The 12,740-nt window shown below is 34.9% G+C and overlaps 1 protein-coding gene across 1 annotated transcript in view; it reads right to left on the reverse strand.

Annotated features, from left to right (window-relative positions):
* Positions 1-12,740, reverse strand: part of HCN1 (hyperpolarization activated cyclic nucleotide gated potassium channel 1) — a 187,365-nt gene that overhangs the window by 153,652 nt on the left and 20,973 nt on the right. The gene's annotated exons all lie outside the window — the stretch shown is intronic.

Here is a 12,740-nt window from a genome sequence, read left to right on the forward strand (position 1 = left end):
ATTTTGACATCTTGCCGTCCAGTGCTTAATGAATGTCTGGGCTCCCTGCCCAATTTTTGGGCAGGGATGGACACTTCAGGTGGCACTGCTTAGTATCATAATGGGGAGCACAAATCTGCTGACATCGAGTTGATTTTATGTCAAGGCTGAGTCTGTGCCCTTCCTGTGTGTGTCACGAGGCACTCACTCCATACCTATCTGTATAACTACCAAATATAACTGTGATGCTCCAGTGCTGTGCAAATGCCACATCCATTAGGTACTACACTCAGCACCATGATCAGGTTTTGGTTTGGCAAGGCTGTAAGCTAGCATAGCCAACATCTCTGGCCAACCCCCACCACAAGCCCAACCTGCTGCGGGGGCAGAGGAATGCCAGGCCTCCCATTAGCTTTCAAGAGATCTGCAGATAATGCAGGAAAATTTTGGGGAGGTGTTTCTCTTCGTAAAAGAAGGCACTACCACTATAGTTAAAGGTGTTTAATAGGGAATTAACTTGAGGTGACAACTCCACGTACTTTAGATCTTGTCCAGGGTGGCCTTACTTCTTAGATTCATTAAGTTAAAAAAACTGTTTATTTTCTCTTTCATTTCAAACTGCAAAAATAAAAAGAAATGAGTATGCCTTTTGGAACGCTTGATTGTACTAATCTTCTTAAAATTCTTAACTGAAGTCTCCTCTGTTTTCTATCTTCCACCACAGGAACACACTCAAAGGCACAAATTCTGCAACAGTATCTGCAACAGCTCTGACTTCTCTCCTCCACTGCCTGTGAGCACACAGTCTAGGCTTTCTTTTTCCCCAGCAGTTCCACAAAATAAAAATGTGGGTGACCAAAAACAAGCTGCATAATAAAAATGTGAGAGATGATTTCTTAGTGTGAAAAACAAACAAAAGACCAAACACCCAGAGGACATCCAAGTGCATTTGTAGCTCAATTTAAAAGTAAACTGTGGTTTGATTAAATTTACTCATCAGAAATGTGAAGAACTTAAAAAATACTTAATGGATTTGAATCTCTGTATTCCAAAATCATATTTGCAACAACAAAATATTCAGAAAAAAAGGAGAGAGCTGTGCCCTGAAACAGTATCTCTACTTATTCTGCTAATGAATTGGAATACTGCACAGATAAAATCTTATATACAAATGGAAAAAACAAAACCAAAAAACAGGCTAAGGCCAGCTGGATGCATTTAAGTATTCAGAATGTCGAGAGAGAAAATAACAGGTGTTATGATTTCCAATGAAAATCCCATCAGAGTCCTAAAATGCTTAAATTGACCAGAAATATTTCTAAGTCATGGTTTCTGTGAGGAACAGTCATTTTCTTTGTAAGTAAAAATATGAAAATGCAGCAAACCAAACAATAAAAATACTTTCCCAGAAAATTAATAAAATCACCATTTAACAGCTAAGGAGATGTTACCTTGAATAGACTTTGTCTTAGAATTCAGAAATACATTTTCTTGTGAGGTGGGAGGTGCACTGATCTTATGTCATTTTCATCAGAGTGATTCTCCCCAATATCAGAGATGACAAGAGTGCAGTCAGGAAAGTAGCTAACAGTACTGAGCTTCCACCACAAACTGCCAATTCAGGAAGTCTAGGTAACAGCTTTCATTTCTACAGCTTTAACACTGCTTAGACTAAGAGATGGTAGTCATGGAAAACATCACAGCTGAGCTTTTGGTGTTGGTTTTCTAGACAGCAGCAGCTAACAGAAATCACAAGGTATAGAAAAAGAATCATCTAGAGATATGAAGTTGCTTACCCCTTCCTCTCCTTTCACATAGATTTAGCATGCATAATGGGTAATACATTACTAGTTTTTAAAGCATATTTAGCACTGAAACAGTGCTAGAGATGCAATGCTGCTCGAAAAAGCTTACTGTAAAAGATCAAAAAAGGAGAAATAAAGGAAAATGAATCTCCTCAAGCATGCATAATAATCCTGAAACTCAAGCCTTAAGTATCCAAGCCACAACTTTTTCATGACTCACTTGGAACTATAACTTTTAAAACTTTTAAACAAGGAAACAAATTCCTTACTGAGATAACTAACAAATGACTGGAAAATGTAGTTTTAGATGATTGTTTATGCCGAATTATTTACACCGAATTTCTGAATCAAATATTTAACTGATCATTTTTCATTGTCTGACTGACAAGACAAAGAACCTCAAGGTAGCTGTGAGGCCCAAAAGGCAATCGTTCACATATCACTGTAGCAGTGAGGCCCAATATATCACATATTGCTGTAGCAAATTACATCAAAATTTATGCTACTGACACAATAATTTTCAATTCTTAGTTCTAAATAGGCTGTTAAATAGTCACATGTGGCTTTAAAATTAGCATGCAGCTGAAGAGTTTGTGTACTAAGCTGCATTAAAATATTCAGACCATGTTCACTTTAGACAAAAGATCCGTACATATCTAAAAATAGGGAAAGAAAATTTCCCAAAAGCACAATCTAAAGTTGTCAATTTGACTTTACTGCCCTTAAGAGCATTAGTAATTGGCTGAAGCAGACTGAATGCAAATTGCTGTGCCACAGGAAAACACACTATATATCTGCTTTCCAGTGCTACCAGTTCTAAACATCTGGCCGAGGGAAAAGCAAATCACTGCTTCCACAAATGTAAACTTATTTAATTGCTAAACTAAAGTTGATAAGAACTACTAAGTCAATAATTAATTATTTTAATAAACAGAAAAACAGGAGAACTGAAACCCTCAACACTAAGGTTTTATTTTTACAAACTTCCCTAGGAGAATGATGGGAAAATTAAATGAAAAGGAAGAAACCATGTACAGTTCAACTACAATTTGTTTTGTAATTATTTTGAAAATAAGCACTATCTTCATTGATATTCTTTGATAAAAAAGTTATAGAATTGGCTAATTCTATCCAAGCAAAGTATTTTAATACCTTCATTTTCATTGTCTAGCAGTTACTCTGACAGTCAAGAGCCTCAAAAAACAGATCGAATTAAAAAAAAAAAAAAACAAAAAAACCTGCTTTCAAAAGATCCATCAGAACACACATTTGTGATCCTTGAATATTAACAGAGATATAAAAGCAAATCCACAGAAGGCTAAGATGTGTATTCAGTTACTAAAAATGTCACATTATAAAAAGGACAAATAACGACACATTTATTATACAATTGTTTGGTCTAGCCATCAATAAAATAAGTGATAGTTCAAAAAGTATTTATATGATTAATGCTGAAAGAAAAAATAGTGCTTGGCTTAGTTCACTGAGAAGTCTCCATAAGAAAAGAGTATTTCACCCTAGAGAAAATACATGAAATCAGACAAACCTCTCAAGTGTTGATTACAGCATGGTGTGAATATATTAAGTTACTTGTCTGTAGACAACAGCTTAAATTTCCTTGGCTATCAAAATAATGCAGCAGTTCTAAAAGTCATTCCTTGACCACTGAAATCACGTTCTAGTTGTACCTACTTCCACTTCTTTGTTAAAGAAAAATTAAATTACCCAACATTAAACTTCCCAAGATGGAAAACAATTTCCTGGTGAAATGCTCAGTCAATTTTGCAACAGATGAAGACAAATTCATGTCTCTGGTTGAAGAATTGAACAACTTAAGGGACGCTGCTACACCTTTTTTCAATACTGTGCTTTGGAAATCTCACAGTAAGGCAACGTTACAAACAGATTAATTCTGAATTATGCATGACACCATTCTCATCAGTTTCCAACTCTGGCCATTAATCTTGTGCATCACCATCTTGAAAGTATGAAAAGAAGCATTAGCAAGGAGAGAAGACTTTACTATCACAGTCCTTTGAATATGTTTAGCCAAGCAAGATAAACTGTGCATAAAGAATTAATCTGGAGATAAAAAGAACTTAAACGGGACAGTTTTCTTGGTTTTCTACTGAGAGGCAATCTCAGGAACCCTCACACTTGGAGATTACTCACATGAATATGTGAATGCACGTTTGTTCAAGTTGCTTCAGTATCTTCTCCCATTTTCTTTTCCCTTATTTTTATTTATTTCCCCCCTTTTTGACATGTTTTTATCTTTCCTCCTTTCTACAGGCAGCACAGTGCTCAGCAATCTGGCAAGATGACAGCTGTCCTATCATAATTAGCCACCTTTTCAGCTCTTTACAGATGGTTTCTCCTAGGCAGCCATGGGTCATATTATCCCAGCTTCTCAGCCAGTAGTACCCACCTGGGTGCAGGGAGGGATCTCCAGAGATATATCCATTCAACACCAAGACTGTAATAATACTTAGAACTGCCTGGAAGTAGTTCATGTTCATGCCAGATCAGTAATGCTGCAATATTGCGCAAGGCAGTGCATCTACAAGGTGTCATATCAACGTAAGCAGATGCACAGTCTATTTTGCTGCTGTTGGTTCCAAAGCAAAGAAGCTGAAAAAATCAGCTGTTTTCAGATAATAGTAAGAGGAAAAGACTATGAACCTAGATGAATGGAAGGGCTATGTCAAAGCACATGTCTGTGTTAAAGAAGATGAAAGCAGTGAGGAAGAGAGCACGTTCTCAATGCAGGATATTGTGAGCAGTTCAATTGCAGCTTTAATTCCTTCTCAGCAGCAAGGAGCACAGTGCTTTCAATTTCTGAATTAGGTTATTTGCTCATTCTTTTCAGGTTTCAACTATATTTAAATCATACGTTACGCATATAGGATGTGAGATAATGTCATGGAATAAACTCGATGAGATTCAGGTTTCTTTCCATGAAATTCAGGTTAGAAATAACTCAGAATGTAACTTACAGTTGGAAAAGCTATTTCTACATTGCCAACCGAGCTCTTCAGCAGTCTCTAAATAGATTTATACAGTTGCCTTTTTCTCCCTAAGGTGTTAAGTTAGACCACTTCAGCTTTGTAAAGTAGAATCCTGCTCCTAATTAACTATTAAACTCCTATTCCATTGTCTTCAGTGAGATTCAGCAACTCTTCAAACAAGTACTATCCCAAGTATTTTACTGAGTTAGAAGGTAGTCAGATTTGATCAAAATCAGAACTTGATCCTCAGCCTGCTGACAGATGGTGAACTGGTATTATTTCCCTGCTCTTATCTGACAAAGTACCCAGGCAAATTAAGGAGTACAACATGAGTGAGGAAGGGTGATGAGGCAGGCTGGTCTGCCCACCCTCACTTTTCTGCCTCTGAGACCTAAGACAACTGAGGTAATGCTGTCCTAAAATTCCACATCAATTAAAGCCTTCAGTTTCACACATACAGTGTTCTACACAGAGAGAGGAATATAATGGGTGGTTGGTTTTATTTTATTGCCTTTTTATTTCTTTTTTTAATTTAAAAAAGCGTTTGCACCAACTGACAACATTCCCCATGATGAAACTGCATCAACTTGAAACCTTTATAAACTATCCTTTAATACATAATTACTTAAGAAGTGGAATGCTTCTCGAAGTTGGGAAAAAGTTAAAATTCTTCATACCCAGCTTCTGACCATCAATTTTAATCCTTCCAGTATAATTTCCTCCTCAACTTCCAATTAGTAATGATTAGAAGTGTAAAGACATCTTGTTGCATTCTTAAAAATATAAAGAAATAATTTTATTTTTTTAATGGCTGTCAGAAAGCCTTAAATGGTGATGATGGATCCCTAGCAGTATCTAAAGCAGCTACAAGAAGAGAAAATGAAAAGAAAGAAAACTTTGGTGCAAATTTAAAATTTGTCAGCATTATGTAAGTAAAAAATAGAAGTAAAAGATCCTACAAGAATACCAGCAACAGGTCCGTTACTATACAAAGCATTTTTTTCCAACATCTCAGTTCAGGGAGATTTATTTAAGGCCACAGTTTATCCCCCAGGGAAAACTGGCAGTGCACAATTACCGTCTTGGTGTACTTACACATGAAAGGCTCCTTGTTGGCACAATAGGGTAACAAAATGAAGAGAAAGACTTCACATTCTTAACACTTCCTATTTAGTCTATGAGAAGAAAGATATTTTTGTGGAAGTTATTATGCTTAAATTGCAAAATAGGAAATTAAAGAACAGAATGCTGTGTCTTGCTTGCATTTCAGTAATTGCCTTCTCTAAAAATCTGCTGTTCTTTTTTGGCAGCTAGTATTCTATTATTAGGAGAGGATGGATCATAATGTCTCCTAATTGTCACTATCAGTTACATGTGTTTTCCTACTCTTGTACAGAATCTAAAAGAGTGAACAAATAAAAACTTCAGTGTGCTCCATCACCTATGACAGTGACAGTTCAAGCACATATGCTTTAGCTGCATTGACATCTAGTTTTCTCAAATAATTTTCATTGAAATACAAAAAAAAGCACTGAAGAGCTGAGCATAATGTACCGACCCGATGTTAAAACTTCAAGAGTTCTTATAAACACTTTATAAGCTATCTAAACACCACATATTTTGTTTAGATAAGTTTTCAGACTTGCATGTATATACATCTTGAGACTGACTTTTGCTGTTATGAAAATGTTTCGACTCACATATTCTTCCACAGTAAATCAAGCTTTATTTCAGAATCTATGTATTATTTGTACAACTCTTCTATCATTTCAGTTTTAAACGTGTAAGCAAATGATACTCAGCATGTGTCAAGTATACATGACAACACCTTCGCCTAGTAATGACAACTTTAGAATAGGATTACAAATCAGGTGTTTTGAGACACAGCACAGCATAAAATGGAAGTCATCTGTGTGAGATGCAAATATCTCAGTGAACAACATGGACAGTAATATGAATAACTTATCCCTGTTAAAAAAAAAAAAAAAAAAAAAAAAAGCAAAATTTGATTTTCAGTTTCCTACAATTGAAACTGGCAGAAAATAGGTCTTTTCAATGGTAAGAAAGCCAAAGAAATCAGTGCAGGCAATTTTCTGCAAAATTTTAGAAGCTGTGTAACTGCCAGTAAGAGAAGGTAGACTCTCCTACTCCTACTATATCTTTTTTTCTCTCTGAAGTTATTTAACCAAATTTCTTCCCTGTAACTCCTATGAGCTGGATGACTCAGATTTGACTGATGCATCTGTAAAAGGCAATAAACAAGTATGTCCTACTTTGCGCTAAATCCTTGCTTAAAATGAACTGTACTGGTGTCCTTTTTGCTGTACTACACTAAGCCATATAACTTTACAGGATCTGGAGAACATACCTTAAATTATTGCCATGGAGGAGAGGAATTAAAACTCAATGAAAAGAAAGCAAAAACATTTTCTCAACTCACCATTAATTAAAACAAAGAAGACTGCAGAACACCATCAATAAAGAGAAGACATCTTTGGAGACACAGTCCTCTCTTCATTATGTCCCCTTACACAGGACACAAAAAATTGAATAATGCCAATATCACTATGATACGTGTTTTTATCCAGCACTACCAAGTACCCTCCTAGGTCATCATCTCTCCCTTGTCACACTATATCCTAATCAGTGATCAAAAGGAAACACAATAAACCTTGTCTTCTCAGTAGGTTATAAAGGAATGAAGAGGTTTGACTTAACAATAGGAGTAGTATATACCTACCACAGAAACTGCATGCTGTTCAAGTGTGAGTCCTCTTCTGTCATCCAGGTACCATAAGCAGGTTATGCAGTATGTTTTTTAGGTCATGATCAATAGCTTAACTGAATATCTAGTTATATATATTTCTGTATGATTATTAACAAGCAGAACAAGGAGGGGACACCTAGTGGTCATCAAAGACAATCAAGATTGTATAACATGGAAGTGACAGATGAAACTGTCAATACAGAACTTGATTTGGGAAAGCACTTCCATATTTACTCAATTTTTCAGAATTTTGGTGAGGCTTAGAATTCAAGAAAGCTTTTATTTATGAGATTTGGTAGCTCTGTATTATTATGATTATTAGAGATAATACAGTAAAAAGTAAAGACACTTTGTGTGATATGCTCAGAAATCTGTTGAATATGTTTCATCTTAGACTGAAGCACCAGCAAAGCAAGAATGCCTATCAAATGTTCTGTACATTCATTAACCTAGAAAAGGTTACCCAAATTAAGAATCAGACTTCAGTACAAGCCAAATCAAAATAAAACATGATGCAATTTAAAATTACTACACATTCTCATGGATGAAAGTTTGCAAAACCTAACCTTCTTTGCAAATCTTGCAATAAGCAATCTGTGACTTTAAAATCTGTTCTAATCCTAAAGAATCAGGCATCTCAGAGTTAAATATTTATGGAACATTTTCAGGAGTAAGAATTTTACTTACTGGTACTTCTACTAGTCCATGTCCTGCGATTAGGATAGCTTTAAAAAAGGCTTTTGAAGTCTGTTTTTAAGGAACTTCGGGAGAAAATTATTATTTGAAAAAATCAGTAAATATCCATCATAAGTAAATTTAAAGTGGTATATCATTTGAAATACTTGAATTCAAACTCAGAGGAAAAGAATGAAATTCTACTTCAGAATATAAAGTAATTTAACAGTGATTCATTCTAAATTCTGAATATCTTTTAATTGTTCAGTTACCTGTGAGCATTGGTAATGTAACTTACAAGTTGAGTGCACATCAATTTAAGACGTTCAGAAACTTAAAAAGTCTGTCTCGATACTTTTAGAACTATTTTTCAAAAAAGATTTATGGATGTCACCACTCAACATTTACAATTATTCTATTTCAATGACAGTTTTTTAAAGCTTTGTTTTTAAGTTATCCGCTGTCTAGTTCTCTGCATATAAAATTCTTGACCGTGTCAGCAATATTATACAGGTTCTGTCACACTAGATTACCTGAATATAGTATTGTTAAAGTAAATATACACCAGATCCTGTAATTCATGTTTGTGTTTTGCTTTTCCAGTGTTTTTATTTCTTTGTTTGTTTAGTTAGGATACTCTGGTTGGTTTGTTTTGGAACCAAAGCCAAGAACAAACAAGAAAGAAAGCAGCAAACAAACTCAGAAATCACAACAAAAGCAATTTCTGCAATCAGCAATGTAAATAAATGTTTTTCCCTAAATGTTACATAACATGACTTTGTTTAAATACGTATCTCCTTGTTATCTATTTGTTCACTCCTGGGTTTTAAGAGACTGGCATATTAGATTCTGTAGATGAAAAACAGTTTTAGAACAATATGAATTTGCAAATTCAACGTGTCCCCCATATTCCATTTAAATATTTCTTCTCATTTCACAGAGTCACTTGTTTGGGTAAACTATTCACAGCAGATTAATGTATCAATTCATCCATGCCTATTAGGACCAAAGCCCTGTTACTTTTTATCAGTTAAGGAGAAAGCTTCCGCAATGAAAACACTACTTACCTCCATGGAGCTGATAGCAGCTTGATACCAATTTCATTAATTTAAATAATGTGGAAAGTAAGAAAACAAACCACGTTTCTCTAGTGTCTTATAAAAAATCTCTGCAATTTTTGCCTACTCCTCTTAGAGTTTAGGATACTAACCAACGGAATATTAGCTATGTGATACTAGGAAAACAAAAAGCTCCAATCTCAACCTACCTTTACTATTTAATGTCATATAAATACTGCAGTGGGGTATCAGTGCTGTTATACAACCTGGCTTGCTCATTTAGCAGTTTTCCAGAAGTCTGTGCTTCACAGTTTATGAAGAATGAGCTTGCTGTTTGTCTTCTCAATAACTTTTACATAATGCTCATTATTTTGTATACAATTATGTATTATTTTAAACTTAACTTCATCATACTGAAAACCAACATGTCAGACCGTAGGCAACAAATATTCAGTCCATTTAAACACATATAAACAGGCTCCAGCTCTGTATAAAAATTAAGTCATTGGGTGCTTCTGTAGTGTACACACAATACAGAACAGATTAATAAGACCAGCAAAGGTCTCACTGACTGTGACTGCCTCTGTGTGATCATCTGACTGTCATTTTCAAATTAAGCCAAGTCTGGCTATTCAGTTTTTCCATTTTAAAACTTAACGATGCTTCAACGTTCAATTTTTCTGAAGTTGTCCTTGATCATTGTGCAGTACAGTCTCACATTCTCCATACAAAGTAACAATTAACTTTTGGGGTAACAAATACCAAACACAACAATCCATACGACTACCTTGGCTTCTGATATGCATAATATGCTACAGAAAATAGGTTTGTTTTATTTTGTTTTGCCTAATTTTCATTTTAGGATTTATCAAAATCTGATTCAGCCTACATTCACCTCAGGGTACCTGCACATGCTCCCAGACAGTAGAAGTCTTTGTTCAAAGCAGTCATGAAGCCCTCCCTGCAGTTTCAGACCCAGAAACAATAATTCTTCTGATCCCTTTCTACCTTCCTGAGAGCAATCAGCAAGCATTATAATGTGTTATCCAACATAAAAAGATGGACTCAACTCATTTTTAATAAGTGCCAGCATTATTTAAGTATTACCACAGGAATCAAAAGTTACAATCAAGCACCTCAGGGACATTAGCAGCCTTGAACTGAAGAATACAACAGCAAAACACCAGGCATTGCTAGACAGGACGAGATCTGCTGATTTCTAGTCCTATTCAGCTCTAGATTCAACTATTTTTGATTTAGAATATCCGATTTATCACTGATAACAGAGAAGAAAAGGGAAAAAAATTATTCATTTCTCTTCTTAGTGGGGCCTTATAGTGGCAAGCTATTAACTGAAGCTGCCAGAATCTAATGTCATTGAAAGTGTTTCAGAAGGTTGTCTCTCTACAAAGCACAGAGCAGACAAAAGCACAGCTTTATGGTAGAACTGCAAGATATGCTTAATCATTTGCCTCAGTTAAATTGAGTACATAACTGCAGTGCTCCATTTCTGCGTCAAAAATATAGATACACTGTATTACACAGAGGCAAAAAAATAGAATTTACAAAACATACTAATAAAAATAATGACCTATTTCAGGTTTCTGAGAAACAACTATAATTTTTTTATACATTTGATACTTAGTATCAATCAGCATCATGCTGGTTTTAATATGATCTGACTTTATTTGTGAGGTGGCTCAGCAGTGAGTTTTTGCTAAACCCGAAAGTGAACACAGTACCTTAAAATGGAGTATCTAACAGGAAAAAAAAAGCACACAAATGGTAGAAAACCATTTTCCAGTATTCATTTAATTAACTAAATGTTCATTTAAATAAATAAATGCACAGTTTTTTAATAGCATTTCAATGAAAATACAAAATAGTTCTCATTATACTTGTTGGGAAAAAAAAAAAAAAAAAAAGATGTGGAAAACAGCAGTTATTTTTTCCATTTAAAACGTATTATGATATTTAAAACTGCAGAAATGAGGACAGGCAAGAAATGAAATGCCTGAATCATGGTAGTAGGTGCCAAAGATTTAAATGCTTCCTAGTTATAAGCAAGCCAAATTAGGGAATGCCATAATTTTCTGTAAATGTCACCAAGCCAAACTGGCAAGCAGCATAAGGTCATATCTACAAATAGTGGAGCTGACAGTTTAGAAGGAAATGACTCAAAATTTGAACTACCCATTTTTATTAAGGTCAGTATTAAACTTGTTCAGCCTCCATACAGCCTTGAAACAATGAATGTTCTAGGAAATCTACTCAATTAAAAGTAGTTTCAATTTCTTCTGTGACTACATGCATACATATGAATATATATAAGTTCTCTAGTTCTCTGTGATTGAAAGAGTTTTTACTTCTTACTTCTAAACACTAATCACAAAAATCAAGGGCAGTTTTAGGCAGCTGCTAAAATTTATGATGTAGGAGTTTGTCCTTCCCAATTGTGCCGACAATCCTACACACTTTATTTCTGTGGTTATCAGACAGAAGATGGTTACTATTGTGGTTTCTTCCAAAAGGGCTTCTCTACTAGCGCATCTCTGTAACTATGCCAACTGGTTTGTAAAAGCCCACTAGTCTAGCCTGGGTCTTGAGAAGCTCTTCAGAGGTACCTGACCAGTTTTTTATAGGAATAAGCAAACAATGTTATAATTGTATACATGTCTCTTACCTCTTCCCACTGGTGTATGTATCTAATCAGTCTTGAAAGGCGTAGTAAGCGTAACAGGCTGAGGATTTTTGTAAATCTCACAATACGAAGTGCTCTTGCTGTCTTGTAAACCTCTGAGTCCATTCCTTTTTCTACAATGAGAAAGATATAATCCACTGGTATTGATGAAATGAAGTCAACCACAAACCAGCTTTTTAAATAATTCATCTTAATGACTTTAGGGTCCAGTATTATTTCAGAGCTGTCTTCATTAACAGTCCCAGTTCTGAAATTCATTATCAAGTCCAATAGAAAAACAGTGTCTGATGCCACATTGAAAATAATCCATGGTGTTGTTGTTTGCTCTGTGAAGAATGTGATTCCAACTGGTATAATGACAAGGTTTCCAACCATCATGATGAGCATGATTAAATCCCAGTAAAATCTGAAAAAATGAAAGAAACAGAATGGTTGATACAATGTGGTATAATTTGCTTAGAAAAATGACCTCTGTTACACCAGTTTTTCTAATTTCACTTCAACTACATTTTTGGTTCCATGAAAATTAATTACAATACCGAAATTTGGTATTAGTTTTGCCCAAATGCACTTGTATTTTAGGTTACTATTTAAATTATGTTAGCAATTATGCTACTCTTTCATATAAAGATTAAACGTATATACGGTTTTCTTGAATATTTTGTTTATGCTAGAACTCCTGGTTCTTACGTAACTGTAACTACTATATATGCACAGTCAGTAGAACAGTAATTATTACATTTCATT

The sequence above is a fragment of the Coturnix japonica genome, chromosome Z, assembly GCF_001577835.2.
Source record: "Coturnix japonica isolate 7356 chromosome Z, Coturnix japonica 2.1, whole genome shotgun sequence".
NCBI lineage: Eukaryota > Metazoa > Chordata > Aves > Galliformes > Phasianidae > Coturnix > Coturnix japonica.